Below are 12,214 nucleotides of genomic sequence, written 5' to 3' on the forward strand. Positions count from 1 at the left end.
TCCTGTCACATCAGTTTTCTCTCCCCAAATCCAGTCTACCGTTGAGTCTTGTTGATTTTACTTTATAAAAGTTTGTCTTTTTAATATCGCTCAACTTTCCGGGAAAGCTGATTCGCCTCAAGGAATGGAATGATGCTTCATTGCAGAGATGAAGCCCCATGAGTCTGACATCACCACACTGACCTCTGCCTCAAAGCAAGCCCCCGGAGGTGTAGGCTGCTGATAGGTCTGTATCTTCTGGTGGCTGCTGACCCGGTTGCATGGGGAGATGGTGTCTGAGTAGTGCATGGATGACAGGAAACCGGAAGACGGTAAGTTAGCTGCCTTCTTTTTCCCCCATGTGGCTTTAACTCCCCTGGAATTTTATTTTATTTATTTTACTTTTATTTTTATTTTTTAAAGATTTTATTTATTTATTTGAGAGAGAGAATGAGATAGAGAGAGAGAGTTATGAGAGGGGGGAGCGTCAGGGGGAGAAGCAGACTCCCTGCTGAGCAGGGAGCCCGATGTGGGACTCGATCCCGGGACTCCAGGATCATGACCTGAGCCGAAGGCAGTCACTCAACCAACTGAGCCACCCAGGCGCCCTCCCCTGGAGTTTTAAAATACACTGTGGATCACCTTTTAAAGCTCCTCAGGAAGCCAGATCTCATGGACAGCTTTTAGTCCACGTTGGGACGTGGGGGAAGAGTCAGGGTGTGTCGGTCACTGGCCTGAACGTCAACTGGTCAGGGGAGGCCTGTCACCACAGAGCAGGTGACCAGCAGCTGTTATCCATACTGCTGTTTCAAATGCTCTTTTCAAATTGCAGGGCTGATTATGACAAAATCTCTGATGTAATACCCATTGCTTTTTGATTGAAAATTTAAATATCAGTGCAGCTTGTACTGGCCGACAGGTGCCATGCCCTATCCACTGCTTGCTCATACATGGCCAGTCTGCCCTCCTTATGCCCTGTGGACCATTTCCCAGTCCTTGAGTTCCATGTCATCTGTTTCTTCCTGAAACAGTTCACTTTCTATTTGCCTGGTTACCTCCTGCTCTTCTTCCTACCCATCATCACTTTCTCAGAGAAATTTCCCCCCAAACTTTCTTGCCTTGAGTCCAAATTATCTCATTATATGGTCTCATGACATAGCATAACCATCTAGAATATTATTTTTAGAGTTTAAATTTTATATTTATTTGTCACATTCCCTTACTGGCTGTTTTCTTCCCTAATATATATTCATAGCTAAGAAGCCAAATGCACCTATTAACTCCTCTGTTTAATTCAACATGGTTTCACCACTGCCCAGCATAGTGCTAGAATTGAGCATTCTTGAATGAATAACTAAAATTCTCAATTTTGAGATAAAACATTTGACTACTTCCTGGGGAAACAATTCTAGGAGCAAATATCTTCCTCATAACTACTTATCTAAACCACCAAATAAATAAATAAAATATGTTCTATATGATTTTGCTTGATTTTTCAGATGCCACAAGGGGCAAATAATATCGGGATCTAAGTGTGTCAATAATTAAGCCACTGAAGTAATTCCAGGAATCCCAGCTATTGGTTTAGAGCAGGATAAGCAATATATTTTGATTTCCTCTCCTTCAGAGTGAATGTATCCAGCTAAGGATTTTAACTGAAGCTGGTGGTTGGTCAGAAAACATAAAATAGGAGTGTTCTTTTCCTTTGACTTCAGAAAGAAAATATCAGACCACAGAGGTGATTTTTAATGAAACTATTGTAAAGAATTGGTTGCTGCCATTGATTTTTCCTAGCAAAATACCAAAATATGAGTTGGTATAATTAGAAGCAATTGTGCGGTATTGTATTCCCCATAAGAGCTTTTTCTCCGTCTAAATAGAAATTGAGTCTCAACAAGAAAATAATCTTTGAGCAAATCATATTTGGAAATATATTCAAAAGAATAAAATTGATAATATTTTAGACTTAATATAGTTCATCTTGCTTTTGAGTACTATTTTATATGCCTTTTCATATAGCTATATTTTCTCCCCCAAAATTGACATTTAACTCACTTGAAATAACAATATATTGAAAAATAAACCTTTTTTTAAAAAGTGTGCTTCCTTCAGACAACTCTAAACATTTGGAAAAATTCATGACTATTCTCTGAAACAAATACAATAAAGAATAAATGTGTTAACTGCATTTCATATGGTTAAAGATTATGTGTTTGGAATTCATATTTAGCTTTTGCTAGACTCAGAATCAGGTCTTCTCTAGTTAGGAGAGGCATTTCTTGATTTCTTTCACTCACTTTCTTACTATCAAACTTAGACCACCGATGTACGAACATTTTAAAATATTCAGTTCTACAGGAAATAATTTTGTATGAGCCAATGTTTGTCAAACTTGAAGTTAGTTATTTTGCAGAAATACCTTATTTTGTGAAGTAGGGCATTAACACTATAAATAGTACAGGAATTGTACTCTTTAAAATCAGGGTGACATGGGATATCCTTTCTCATTTTGTCTATCATAAATTTTATTAAATCAGAAGCAAAGAAGTATCCTGCTTTATTTAGTCTCATCTACTTTTTCTTAAACATATCGTATTTAGAAATGATAGGGAATCAGAATTATAATTTGTTGAGATAGGATAGGAAGCATACCCACACAGATAGAAGTTCCAGTGGATAGAATGCTCTGAGTGGCTCTGTTACCGTTGTTTTTCATACTGCGGGACCACCATGATCATCACTATGAGTGATATGCATGCATATGAAAGTACGTTAGTGCTTTTAGTCCATATTATCAACATAGAGTCTTGCACTTATCTAAAGATGTTGTAAATAATGAAAACCTAAATGATGTTTATCCAACTACATTTCCTAGTTTTTCCAAATACAAATGTTTTTTGTACTATGGAAATCTTTTTATTAAAATATAATTTTAGTATACTTTCATTAATTGAAATGTTTTTCAGAGTACATTGTCATTAATAGATATTTTTTCCTGATTTTTTTCAGACCACCTGCTAGGGACTTCCAAATAGCTGTCCTTATGTAATACTCAATATTTAGAAGTAAAAATACATTTTTCCAACGATGTAAATTACATTTCTCTTCTTCATTGAGCTGATGGGTTAAGCTGCCTCCCATTTACCCGGCTTTACAGTAAAGTTAATACTTTGGAGGTCTTCAGGCCTCCTACCCATCAACATTGTTTAATTTGGCCTTTGATATTGGTAATTATCAGTGGAGCAGAGAGCAGGGAATTTTGCCTCTGAGCGCCCATATTTTGCACGACAGTCATTAAAGTTTTCAAGTTTTCCCTGTATGCTGAATGCACATAGATGTCCACTTCCATTACTCGCTCTGAGCTCATGGCTCACTGGCACCTCTGCTGTCCTTGTGCTCAGGCCACGCTGGCCTCCTCACCTTTCTTGAAACCCCCAGGCACCCTCACCTTGCAGGGCATTCGCATTTGCTTCTCTTTCAGCCCCGAAGACCTAACCGTACCCACTCCAGCTCCACACAGCCCCATCCCCAAGGGCTTAGAGCATCTGCTGCAACGTCCCTGTTCCTGCTAGGTCTTCCCTTATTTGCATATTTAAAATTGCCGTGGTCATCACAAGACCTTATCCTCCCGTCCTCCTGAACATTCCTCCCTAATCCTGCTTTTCTCCATGGAACATATCATTGTCACATCCACAGTACAATGCATTCCATGTATTTACTTTTTTAGAACTACATGTTTCCTCCCAACCATAACCATCTAAGGGCAGAGATTTTTTTGCCTATTTTGTTAGCTCCTGGCTCCCCCAGACCTGAAGCAGTGACTGATAGCTGGCCCATGATAAATATATGCCTCCTGGATAAATGCGTTCGTTCAGCAGTACTGAAACTCATGATTTTGGCACCTAGTTAATAAGAAAAATCTAGTTAAAACAGAAGGACAGATGGTGAGTGTTATTGATTACACTGACCCGTGGGCCATGTAATGAGCTGGAATCTGCTGAGAGGGTGTGCGGTCTAGCACAGTTTGTCCCGAGGACCGAAGTTACTGCTTTGTTTGGCTGAAATTGCTCTTCCGTTGTGGTCAAAAGAAGTGCAGTCAGTCCCTCAGCATGTGAGCACAGGACAGTCCACCTTTTCTTTCTGTCTCGCATCCTTCCCTGATTGAAGAATCATCAGAAACTCTTTAAATGTTAGCAATGTAGAGCCATTCTAAAATGCGAGCACGCATGGCTTGTCCTCTTTTCCCCTTCTCCAGTCAGGATTCTGGTGCCTCCATTTCTATTGCTAAAGCTGTTCTAATTGAGGCCTGTATCATATTTTGCCTGGATGATTGCAATAGTTTACTTACATTTTACTATCTATCAAGAAGAAAACACATTTCAAAACAGTATGTGAATATGTATTTTAAATAGTAGTATATTTATATAGTTATATCCATACGTTTTCTAATAATTCAGCGTTGTTACAGAATAATTCTATTTGGCCTCGTTATGTGATTTTTTTTTTTTATTTGACAGAGAGATAGAGAGAGAGAACAAGTAGGCAGAGAGGCAGGCAGAGGGAGAGGGAGAAGCAGGCTCCCCGCCGAGCAGGGAGCCTGCTGCGGGGCTCGATTCCAGGACCCTGGGATCATGACCTGAGCCGAAGGCAGCCGTTTAACCAACTGAGCCACCCAGGCGCCCCAGTTATGTGACTATTTTAATATAGTTCTCCATGGTTTATTATACAGAAAGTGACTGTACAACTGGCTAGTCCCTCATTAAAAATTATGTAAGAATAAATTACTCCTCGGGCGCCTGGGTGGCTCAGTTGGTTAAGCGTCTGCCTTCGGCTCAGGTCATGGTCCCAGGGTCCTGGGATCGAGTCCCGCATCGGGCTCCCTGCTCGGCGGGGAGTCTGCTTCTCCCTCTCCCCCTGCTTGTGTTTCTGCTCTCACTGTCTCTGTCAAATAAATAAATAAAATCTTAAAATAAAATAAAATAAAAAATAAATTACTCCTTTTACCTTTTGTGTCCTACAAGCCGCCGGCGGCGCCGCCGAGTGAGGGGACGCGGCTCGGCCGGGCGCTGCGCCCCAAGGAGGGGGCGGAGGAGGGCCGTTCCCGGCCCCAGGCTCTCCCCAGCGCTCCAGGCCGCTCGGCCCCCATGCCTGCCCGCCCGCCCTGCCGGAGCCCCAGGTGACCAGCGCCACGTCCAGCCAGGTGGTGGGCACTGAGCCTCTCGACATCAAGACAGAGCCAGCCAGCCCTGACAGCCCAAAGGGTTCCTCGGAGACCGAGACCGAGCCCCCCGTGGCCCTGGCCCCTGGGCCGGCTTCCACCCGCTGCCTCCCAGGCCACAAGGGAGAGGAGGAGGGGGAGGGGGCTGGGCCTGGCCAGCAGGGTGGTGGGAAGCTGGTGCTCAGCTCCCCACCCAAAAGCCTCTGCCTGGTCTGTGGGGATGTGGCCTCGGCTACCACTATGGTGTGGCGTCCTGTGAGGCCTGCAAAGCCCGCTTCAAGAGGACCATCCAGGGGAGCATCGAGTACAGCTGTCCCGCCTCCAACGAGTGCGAGATCACCAAGCGGAGACGCAAGGCCCGCCAGGCCTGTCGTTTCACCAAGTGCCGGCGGGTGGGCATGCTCAAGGAGGGAGTACGTCTGGACCGTGTCCGAGGGGGGCGGCAGAAGTACAAGCGGCGGCCTGAGGTGGACCGCTGCCCTTCCCGGGCTCCTTCCCTGCTGGACCCCTGGCGGTAGCCGGAGGCCCTCGGAAACCCGTCCCTGTAAATTCACTGGTGTCCCACCTGCTGGTTGAGCCTGAGAAGCTATATGCCATGCCCGACCCGGCGGGCCCTGGAGGACACCTCCCGGCTGTGGTTACCCTCCTGTGACCTCTTTGACCGAGAGATTGTGGTCACCATCAGCTGGGCCAAGAGCATCCCAGGCTTCCCGTCACTGTCACTGTCTGACCAGATGTCAGTCCTGCAGAGCGTGTGGATGGAGGTCTTGGTGTTGGCTGTGGCCCAGCACTCACTGCCACTGCAGGATGAGCTGGCCTTCGCTGAGGACCTGGTCCTGGATGAAGAGGGGGCGCGCGCTGCCAGCTTGGGGGAGCTAGGGGCTGCATTGCAGCAGCTGGTGAGGCGACTGCGGGCCCTGAGGCTGGAGCGTGAGGAGTACGTCCTGCTGAAGGCCCTGCCCTGGCCAGTTCAGACTGTGCACCTTGAGGATGCCGAGGCTGTGGAGTGGCTGCGAGAAGCTCTACACGAGGCCTGAAGCAGGCCGGGCGGGCCCCTGAGGGGTGCTGAGCGGCAGCAGGCAGGCAGGCTGCTGCTCACACTACCGCTCCTTTGCCAGACAGCGGGCAAGATGCTGGCCCATTTCTATGGTGGGAAGCTGGAGGGCACAGGCTGTTCTTGGAGATGCTCGAGGCCATGATGGACTGAGGCAAGGGGTGGGCATGGGTGGGGGTGCTGGCAGGACCTGCCCAGTATGGTGTCAGCCCCAAGGGGGCAGAGCTGGGGTCTGGGCAGTGCCACAGCCTGCTGGCAGGGCCAGGGCAATACTATCAGCCTCTGGGAGCAGGCCCTACGCACCCCCCTCCCTACTCCCAGGGGGTCTTAGAAGCTGGGAATGTGTGCGCCCAGCCTCTGGGCACAGTGCTGCCCCTTGCAAGCCATAACGTGCCCCCAGAGTGTAGGGGCCTTGTGGAAGCCATAGGGGGCTGCAGGGGATGTGGTGGTGGGGGGGCAGAAGCCTGATCTCAGGGAGGGAAGGGAGTGGAGGCCACAGTCTCCCAGTGGGTGATGCTTTTGCTGCTGCTTAATCCAACCCCCTCTCCAGAGCAGAGGGAGATTTGGAGAGCAAAGGCCCCTGCCCCCTTCGCTCCTCTCCTCATCATTTGCATTGGGCTTTACTGCCTCCCCCTTGAAGCAATAACTCCAAGCAGGCTCCAGCCCCTGGACCCCTGGGGTGGCCAGGGCCCCCCATCAGCTCCCACCCAGCCTCCTCGGGGGGTAGGGAGAGCACTACCTCTATGCCCTGCAGAGCAATCACACTATATTTAATTTTGGGTTTGGCCAGGGAGGTGCAGGGACACAGGGCAAGCCAGGGCCCAGAGTCTTTGGCTGTACAGAGACTCTATTTTAATGTATATCAGCGAAGAGAAACCGCTTTTCTTTTTGAACCTTTAATGAGAAAAAGAAATATATCGAGCTCAAGAACCAAAAAAAAAAAAAAAAAAAAAGAAAACATTACTCCTTTCAAAATATTCAACACGACAAATCCTATACAAAATTTTAAAAAGGGGCGCCTGGGTGGTTCAGTTGGTTAAGCATCTGCCTTCAGCTCAGATGATGATCCAAGGGTCCCGGGATCGAGTTCTGCATGGGGCTCGCACTCAGTGGGTACCTGCTTCTCCCTCTCCTTCTGCTGCTCCCCCTGCTTGTGCACTCTCATTCTCTGTCAAATGAATAAATAAAAAAATCTTAAAAAAATTTAAAATAAAGAGGAGTCAAACCAACATTTATCAGAAATGGATGCACATGGATATGTATGTAAGTTTGGGTTGGAGTATATTTAATAATCATGATTCACAATGACAAAGGCAGGACGACCTAAAGCAATAACATCAACTCTCTATAATTAAGTATTTCTATACATCATACATTTTGAAAGAGAAGCTAAAAAATTTAGGCAAGAGGAGTTCCAACACAATAGCAGGGAAGGCGTTCATAGCTTTTGAAAATTGGATAGATAGGTAGATAGAGGCAACTTCACAGGCACCTACAAAACATCGTGGACTTCAAGAGAAAAGCTGTAGGAATGACAAGAAAAGAGAATGCAGATTCTAATAAGCGTATGTAAAAATTGTTGAACGTTTTTATCAAATCAATACAGGCAATTTAAAAGATTTTCCTTATAATATTAGAAAGGAAATGAAATTCCAATAGAATGTTGAGGAACAGGCAACATTTTGTTTGCTGCTGGTAGGAGTGCAAAGTAGGATACATACTCTGGATGCTTTTTCACCTACGATGTACTTTTTTTTTTTTTAAAGGTTTTATTTATTTATCTGAGAGAGAGAATGGGAGACAGAGAGCATGAGAGGGGGAGGGTCAGAGGGAGAAGCAGACTCCCTGCTGAGCAGGGAGCCCGATGTGGGACTCGATCCCGGGACTCCAGGATCATGACCTGAGCTGAAGGCTGTCGCTTAACCAACTGAGCCACCCAGGTGCCCCCACCTACGATGTACTTTGATAAATGTCTTTAGTCATTTCTTTTCAATAAGTAATCTCAGACTTGTCCTAACTTTTAGCTAAATACTCCATTACAGCGTTTTAAAATAAATGTTTACTACTACTTGTCAATCACAGGTCTACGAGCTTTACAATATTAACTAATTTAATACCCAGAACAAATCTAAGATCTAGATTTTATTATCACCAATTCATTAAAAAGAGGTAAGGCCCAGAAAAGGCATTTTCCCACACTTTAGAGTTAATAGGCAGAAGAATCCCACAGGTCTGAATTAGACCTTGTTCTCCTACCGCCTAGGTGACTTAGGAGCTCCAGGCCTGGGAAACAGATGGAATGTGCATAATAAGACAGTATCTTAAACATGCATTTGGGGCACCTGGGTGGCTCAGATGGTTAAGCGTCTGCCTTGGGCTCAGGTCATGATCTCAGGGTCCTGGGATCGAGTCCCGATTCAGGCTCCCTGCTCCTCGGGAGCCTGCTTCTCCCTCTGCCTCTCTCTCTCTCTCTCTCTCTCTGTCTGTCATGAATAAATAAATAAAATCTTAAAAAAAAAACAACATGCTTTTGGTCATGGGAGTGCTACATAAATATTAAATCTGTTTTTCATAAGAATATTTAGTAAACTAATATTTAAATAAACATTTTTAAAACTCCCTTACATTTGCTAAAATCACTTATATTTAACTGAATTTAACTAAGATTATGCATGATTTATGAGACCAATGTTTTTATTATATTTATTTCTTCATCTATTTTTGCAGTACTTTTTGTTTTAAAGACTTTATCTATTTATTTGACAGAGAAAGACACAGAAAGAGAAGGAACACAAGCAGGGGGAGTGGGAGAGGGAGAAGCAGGCTTCCCGCCGAGCAGGGAGCCCGATGCGGGGCTCGATCCCAGGACCCTGGGATCATGACCTGAACCAAAGGCAGACGCTTAACGACTGAGCCACCCAAGCGCCCGTGCACTACTTTCTGATGTGCAAATGCCATAGTTTGGGGGAAAAGCTTTTTTTTATAAAAGAAAGAATAAATTAATTGAATTTTTTCCTGGGTTGCACATTTATATCTTTCCTCTTTTTATTTTTATTTTTTTTAAAGATTTTATTTATTTATTTGAGAGAGAGAGAATGAGAGAGAGCACATGAGAGGGGATAGGGTCAGAGGACGAAGCAGACCCCCCGCCGAGCAGGGAGCCCGATGCGGGACTCGATCCCGGGACTCCAGGATCATGACCTGAGCCGAAGGCAGTCGCTTAACCAACTGAGCTACCCAGACGCCCTATCTTTCCTCTTTTTAAAAATGTTTCATAAGTCACAAGTTCATTGTGGAACTATAACTGACAGCTCTTTTTATAGACTAGCAAGTGTGGTAATGATTATTATAAATAAAATTTATCAGCAGTCTGAAATCTTCATTAATTTTGTCTATAATGTTGATTCATATCATTAAAAAATCTCAATTTGAACTACCTAACGATTTCTATTTTTTTACATTATTATTATTACACAAGCATTTTTTTTAAATTTGAGTAGACACACAATATTACATTAGTTTCGGGCACCTGGGTGGCTCAGTTGGTTGAGCGGCTGCCTTCGGCTCAGGTCATGATCCTGGAGTCCCGGGATCGAGTCCCACATCAGGCTCCCTGCTCAGCGGGGAGTCTGCTTCTCCCTCTGACCTTCCTCCTTCTCATGCTCTCTGTCTCTCCTCTCATTCTCTCTCTCTCAAATAAATAAATAAAATCTTGAAAAAAAATATTACATTAGTTTCAGGTGTACAAGTTAGTGATTTGACAAGTTTATACATGATGCTTTGTTCACAAGTGTAGCTACCATCTGTCCCGTTACATTGCTCTCACAATACCACTGACTTTATTCCTTATTCTCTGCTTTTTATTCTCACGACTTACTTATTCCATAACTGGAGGTCTGTATCTCCCTCTCCTTTTCACTCATTTTGCCTAACCTCCCACCCACCTTCCCTCTGGCAACTCTAAGTTTGTTCTCTGTATTTATAGTTCTGATTCTACTTTTTGTTCATAATTTTTTTAGATTCCATTTATGAGAGGAATCATATGGTATCTGTCTTTCTCAGTTTGACTTATTTCACTTAGCGTAATACCCTCTAGGTCCATCCATGTTTTCTCAAATGGTACGGTCTCATCCTTTTTTTTTTTATAGTTGTATAATATTCCATAAAATATATGCCTCTTCTTCCTTATCCATTTGTCTACTGATGGACACTTGGGTTGCTTCCACGTCTTGGCTATTGTAAATAATGTTGCAATAAACATAGGGGTGCATGTATCTTTTTGAGTTAGTGTTTTCATTTTCCCTGGGTAAATGCCTAATAGTAGAATTATTGGATCATATGGTATTTCTATTTTTAACTATTTGAGGAACATCCATACTGTTTTCCACTGTGGCTGCACCAATTTACATTTCCACTAACAGTGCAGGAGGGGTCCTTTTTCTTCACATCCGCACCAATACCTGTTGTTTCTTATCTTCTTGATTTTAGCCATTCTAACAGGTTATGAGGTGATATCTCATTGTGGCTTTGATTTGCATTTCCCTGTTGATTAACAATGTTGAGCTTTATTTATTTATTTTTTTTTAAGAATCTGGTGATAAGTAAAATAATTGTGAGGGAAAAAAAGTTTCCCAATTAACATACCATGAAGAGAAAGAAGGCATTTCAAAGTAAAACTGGAAAGTTATTTGAAGCATTTACGGAGCTTTGATCTAGACTGAATAATATGATGACTTTTACCTGCCAACATATTATGATATGCAAATAAATGCATGTTTTAAACTATATGAAAATGCATAAAATCACACTGAAAGTACTAAAATATTGTTTGTTCAGATTAGACCACAATTCTGATGAGAACAGAGAGGAAGATGGACCCACTGGCCCGTTGATGACAATGGAGCCACTTCTTCCAGTTAAATCAGTGAGTGAGGAAGACAGTGCAAATCATTGTCATACTTAGCAGGATAACTTCATAGATGTTTTTAGTATTGAAATCACAGGATTAAAAATTTTGTTTATCAATGAAATTAAAACTGGAGGAAAGCACACTAATATATCAATCGTTTTGCTTGACTTTGTTTTCTGTATTTTCAATTTATACTGGAACTTAATATTTGAAAGTAAATAAGCTGGATTTTTTATACAATAAATTAAAAAATATAGAGGCATATTGAAGTCTAAGTGTTTTACTTTTACACATCTATATCCATCCACAAACCTCTCAGAAGAAATCATTGATTTCTAGTTTTATCCTGCGTATGATTTGAATTTAGATTGACAGCAGTGACAGCAAGAGTTAACATAACCACTTATGACTCTTTCTCCTGGTTCTCTCACTTGGAATGTCTGGTGCTCTATTTGATCTCATCATAGCTTGTGATTGCTTTCTAAAAAATGATCTCTTAATTCCCAGTTCCCTCATTCCTCTGTTTTTGCAATTTTCTCACTTTGTAAAGATCCTATCCAAACCACCAGAAAAGTTTATCAAAACCTCCATTTTCAAGTATTATATAGAAAAACTGGGAACCCTCTCCCAGTGCACATTGATGGATACTCCTCTTCAATATTTGAGCTAATAGTGACCTGTCCGAAGGGCTGGGTGATGCTGGGACTAACGAGGTATCCTGATGACAGAAAAATAATTTTAGTGTCACTATGATTTTCTATGATCTGAAGATTTTCTGCGCTAAACTCTTTTATTGTAAGTAATAAAGACAGATGATCCAAAGAATATTTTAATGTACTGGTTCTGTATCATTGTATTCACATTTCTGCAGAGACATTGTCTCATTACAAGAAAGCACTCATTTTTATATGCCTTGACTATAACTTCAAGTGCTTTGCTACAGAATAGCTGAATCACATAAGTTACAATGGTAGTTTCATCGCTTCAACAATTTTAGCATTTTTCAAAGTATCTAACTTAAAAAATTAAAGAATTTTATTTTTTTAAGATTTTA

General features: G+C 42.9%; 1 pseudogene; it reads left to right on the forward strand.

Moving 5' to 3' along the window:
• Positions 1-260: 260 nt before the first annotated feature.
• On the forward strand, positions 261-6,404 carry LOC110577029 (annotated as a pseudogene).
• The last annotated feature ends 5,810 nt before the right edge of the window (positions 6,405-12,214 follow it).

This window comes from Neomonachus schauinslandi, chromosome 14, assembly GCF_002201575.2.
Source record: "Neomonachus schauinslandi chromosome 14, ASM220157v2, whole genome shotgun sequence".
Lineage (NCBI taxonomy): Eukaryota > Metazoa > Chordata > Mammalia > Carnivora > Phocidae > Neomonachus > Neomonachus schauinslandi.